Source organism: Rhinopithecus bieti, unplaced genomic scaffold (genome assembly GCF_001698545.2).
Source record: "Rhinopithecus bieti isolate Rb0 unplaced genomic scaffold, ASM169854v2 scaffold_18466, whole genome shotgun sequence".
NCBI lineage: Eukaryota > Metazoa > Chordata > Mammalia > Primates > Cercopithecidae > Rhinopithecus > Rhinopithecus bieti.
Genome location: NW_016809319.1, coordinates 490,020 through 495,221, shown reverse-complemented (window position 1 = coordinate 495,221; position 5,202 = coordinate 490,020). Strand labels below are relative to the sequence as shown.

The 5,202-nt window shown below is 46.3% G+C and overlaps 1 non-coding gene across 1 annotated transcript; it reads right to left on the bottom strand.

Moving 5' to 3' along the window:
- Nucleotides 1-4,022: 4,022 nt before the first annotated feature.
- TRNAA-UGC (transfer RNA alanine (anticodon UGC)) lies at nt 4,023-4,094 on the bottom strand. The gene has a single exon. It is a non-coding gene; the product is annotated as a tRNA-Ala (tRNA).
- Between the last annotated feature and the right edge of the window lie 1,108 nt (nt 4,095-5,202).

Below are 5,202 nucleotides of genomic sequence, written 5' to 3'. Positions count from 1 at the left end.
CATAGTGGCAACAATCATAGTGTTACTGAAAGACAAATGGCTGAGTGGGATACATACCCATGCATTATTCTCCCCTATCCTGCTCCCTCCACCACCAAAAACTGGATGGAGCCAGAGGTCCTAGCACTGCAAGCAATGTGGCTTTATTTCACCATCTGCATGCACTCCAATTTAAAACTAAGATAAAGAAAGGTGGTAGTGACTTAGTTGCTTTACATTTAAATTACTTGGAAATGTTCGATGTTTACATGTCATAGAACACAAGAACTCAAAGGCATATAGGGTCAGTATGATATCAGTAATTTGTCAAGTTCTCATTTCTTAGGTCAACAGCTGGTACACCAGAGCAAGTGTGCTCTATTGAAAATAAAATAATAGGACAGGCCGGGCACGGTGGCTCACGCCTGTAATCCCAGCACTTTGGGAAGCCGAGGTGGGTGGATCACCTGAGGTCAGACATTTGAGACCAGCCTGGCCAACATGGTGAAACTCCGTCTCAACTAAAAACACAAAAAAAATTAGCTGGGCGTGGTGGTGGGCACCTGTAATCTCAGCTAGTCGGGAAGCTGAGGCAGGAGAATTGCTTGAACCCAGGAGGCGGAGGTTGCGGTGAGCCGAGATTGCGCCATTGCACTCCAGCCTGGGTGACGGAGTGAGACTCTGTCTGAAAAAATAAAGAAAGAAATAATAGGACAATAACTGAAAATAAAGAAATTTCTTTGCTGGAATCAAAAGGGAGAAAACATTCATCATGTGATATTAGGACATAAAGAGATGTTGGGAGCTTTGGAAAAAAATCAATTAAATTCACCACACAAGGCTGGGCCCGGTGGCTCACACCTGTAATTCCAGCACTTTAGGAGGCCAAGGTGGGCGGATCACGAGGTCAGGAGATGGAGACCATCCTGGCTAACACAGTGAAACCCCGTCTCTACTAAAAGTACAAAAAATTAGCCGGGTGTGGTGGCCTGTGCCTGTAGTCCTAGCTACTTGGGAGACTGAGGCAGAAGAATTGCTAGAACCCGGGAGGGAGAGGTTTCAGTGAGCCAAGATCATGCCACTGCACTCCAGCCTGGTGACAGAGCAAGACTTCTTCTCAATAAATAAATAAATAAATAAATAAATAAATAAATAAATTCACCACACAAAAAAAGAGGGCCTTGCAAAGATCAAAAATCCACTCAGTATCAGCATCTAATCTACTAAGCCAGCCAGCACATGGAACGATACATCAATAAAAAACTAAATAAACATATATGTCTGTATTTAACTGCGTCAACTTCTGGTGTTTTAACCTATTTTCGAAATTGTTAAGGGGAGAAAGACAAAGGCCTTGTTTTGTTTACAGAATTCATGCAATGTCTCACTCTTTAAGTGTCTCACTCTTTAAGTAGGTGGGAAGAGGAAGTTCTGCGGATCAAATCTGGGTCTTCCAATCTTTACCACTGAACCACATCCCCACTGTAGGTATTACTGACTATTCTGATTGTTGACCAAAATGGCCACAAAAATGGCGTCTTTATATAGTTTCTTGGAGAGTAACTACCAGGAAGTGGGAATGAAGACAGAAAGTAAACACCAGCAGTGACATCGAAAGAGGAATGAAATAACCTATGAACAAACAGAATAGGTTTTGCTTCATTTGCTCCTTGTGGGGAAGACAAAGTGGAGATACCAAGGATCGAATTGGGAACCCTAGGCATGCAAATTGTAAGCTCTACCAGTTGTTATATCCTTGCAACCACCTCTGTTCTCCCCCCAATCTTGAGTCCAAAAAATTCTGTAAACATAATTTGCATAGTTGTTTCTTCAAGATTGTGTCAATAATTCAGGTCTTTGTTTTTTTTTTTTGCGCGGCGTTCCTCTGTGCCCAGGCTGCTGCGTGGCGGATCCAGCTCCACTGAGCTTCTCCCCGGGTTACGCAAGCGGCTGCTCGACGGCTGAGTAGCTGGGATCAGGCGCCCGCTACGTCCCCCGAACTAGTTTTTTGTATTTTTTAGTAGAGACGGGGTTTCACCGGGTTAGCCAGGATGGTCCCTCGATTTCCTGACCTTGTGATCCCGCCCGTCTCGGCCTCCCAAAGTGCTGGGATTACAGGCTGAGCCACCGCGCCCGGCCCAAGGTCTTTATTTTTTAGAAGAAAAAGTTACCCTTTAGGTCATTCAAATGGCCCGTTAAATTCAATTGAACTCAGACAGGTCTCATTCAACAGCAACTGAAAAAATGCTGTACAATACACCTCTATGCTATATAGTAACCGATACTAAGATGTATACTATGCCAGCCCCCCCCCCAAGAAAAAAGTACATATTGGTGAAAAGACCAGGGTAACAACCGCAGAAAAGGTATCGTTAAGGCAAATAGTTCAGACATTCCTGATATAAAGCTCAAAGCTAACTTTTTAAAAGTGCTTCAGTTGTATTTAACACTTAAGCAAAACATTTTTGACTACTACATCTCTACCGCACAGTACTAAAAACAGTACAAAATTTTTATCACAAAGATGTTTATGAAACAATACCACAATGTTTTTGTAATGTTGGGGGGTATTACAGTTTTGAAGACACGTTTTATGTTTTTTGTTTTTTTTGTTTTTTTTTTTTTTTTGAAAGTTTTTTGGACGTTAACAGGCCGTCAACATCTTCCATCTACTCCTTTTCTGACTGGCTCAGACTGCTTAGCACGTATGCAGACGGCTGTTAAGAAGGTCGTAAAACACCACAATTCCAACACCAGCGGCGTGGCATACATGGCTGCACGGAGGCTCAGAGTGGGCGAGGCAGGGGTCCGGTGCTGCAGGGCAAGCACAGCCACACAGCGATGTGGCAGAGTTGAGGACAGAAGACCCAGGTAGGCAAGACCATGGCGCGTCAGGTTGATCCAAAGCCAGGCAAGCTAACGGAGGGACAGCCACGAGTGGAGGTAAGGCCCAAGCGGCGCGAGCTCCAGGCTGGTGAGCCAGGTGGTTTGCTCTGGAGCCCCAGCCACGAGGACGCGTCTGCTCTGTCCCTCGCCCTGCCTAACCCTTCCTGCCTCAAAACTAGGAGTTCGCTTCTGGTCGCCCAGTTGGAGTGCTAGTGGCGCAATCTCGGCTCACTGCAAGCTCCGCCTCCCAGGTCACGCCATTCTCCTGCCTCAGCCTCCGAGTAGCTAGGACTACATGCGCCCGCCACATGACGCCGCTAATTTTTTTTTTTTTTTTTTTTTTTTTTTTTTTTTTTTTTTGTATTTTTAGTAGAGGACGCGAGTTTCACCGTGTTTAGCCAGGATGGTCTCGATTCCTGACCTCGTGATCGCCCGCCTCGGCCTCCCAAAGTGCTGGATTACAGCATGAGCCACTGCCGCCCGGCAAAAACTAACTCTTAAAAGATGATCCCTGTGGCTGAGAGAAGCTGGCGGGCGGATCACAGGTCAAGAGATCGAGGCCATCCTAGCCAAAATGGTGAAACTCCGTCTCTATTAAAATACAAAATTAGTTGGGCGTGGTGGCGTGCACCTGTAGTCCCAGCTACTACGGAGGCTGAGGCAGGAGAACGGCGGGAACCCGGGAGGCGGAGCTTGCAGTGAGCCGAGATTGCGCCACTGCACTCCAGCCTGGGCGACAGAAGGAAACTCCGTCTCAAAAAAAAAAAAAAAAAAAAAAAAAAAAAAAAGATAATCCCCGTGGCTGAGAGAAAAAGGTAGAATCATCTTCAACTGTGCTCCAAATAACTGTATTTCTGGTTACAAATCATGTACCTTCAGTGATAACAACGTAAACCCAATTTTGTTAATGAGTGATGAGATTTAAAGGTGTTCTAAAGCAGTTAGCAGTTACAGGATTTTGGAGAAAGTTTAGCAGTATACAAGTGTACCATGTTAAATACATCTGACCTTCAAAGCCAGCGACCCATTTTCAAGCATCATGAAGACGTCATGACGCTCTGCCCAAGCCTAAAGAAAGAGGAATAACAAACCAACATGCCCAAGCCTAAAGAAAGAGGAATAATAAACCAACATTCTCATTCTTCAGCACACTAAAGTGGAGACGCCGGGGATCGAACCCGGGACCTCGTGCGTGCAAAGCACGCGCTCTACCACTGAGCTACATCCCCCAAATCCTGGGACTTTCTTCTCCCTTTGTTAACTCATACAGCTCTTAACAACATAGAGTAGCGCTGCACAATTCCGTCGGCTTTTTCAATTTATATTCATAGAAAATCAAGTCTGTTCAACAAATTATTATTAATACTATACATAACTTCCCTGTGTTTTCCCTAAATTTCATTTACCACAAAGAGTTTATAAGTGTCGATTTATGTTAAGTTTGTTCCCTTTTTCTAGTAAGGTAGCTTCTGGAGGGCAGAGGCTCATTGCGCTCACTGGAGGGGACCGTTGACTATTTCCCGGAACCGTTTATTAGCTCAGCTTTGGACATAAGTCCTTTTACTCTTCAGCAATAAAAACATGGCCCTTTCTCCCAGCTCTCGGGCGGTTGCTTTTAACCTGCAGATCGCAGTTTCAGCGGACTAACATTCCTCGCAGACCGTGCCTCGCCTCTGCCTTCTTAGGATTCAGCTTGGGGTGGTCCGTTGACTTCTCCGGTGAGCTTAGCGTTTTTGGCCGCATCACATCGCCAACCTGTGCCTCGCCCTGCCTCTCATCCCCGTTTTCTTTCTTGCCCGCGTAAGTGTGGCGGACAGGGATCCTATTCCCTGTCTTCCATCCCGCCCCTTCCTCCTCGTCGCGGACTCCTTGTCCTCGCAAGTTCACCTCCCCGTGGAGGACCTCCTCTCTCTGTCATTGGAACAAGCCTTGCTCGGTCGTCAGTGTGGATGTCCCCGGGTCCCCTGGAGCACTCGAAATCTCCCCAAAAATACCAGAGCAGCGGTGGGTGCCCTGCCCCTTCCTGTTGTACCCCTCTGGCCGCTAGAAAACCAATTTGAACAAAAAGGCAAAAGCTAAGATGAAACCCTTTGAATCAAGTAAAAGAGGCCCGCAAATAAATAAATATAAATCTCTAGAAATAAGCAAAGAGAGCCGAACTGGAGGATAAAATCTTTGGCTCTTTGCTTATTTCTCCCGCCGCGCTTCTCTGCATCCCAGACTAACTCTCTTCCACCCACCACCTGCCGCTCCTCGCGGCCGCAAGTGGTTCCTTAACAGACCGCAGCGGGTGGCGGAGAGATCTGGGTGACCTGACTCGGGCGTCCATACACCAGC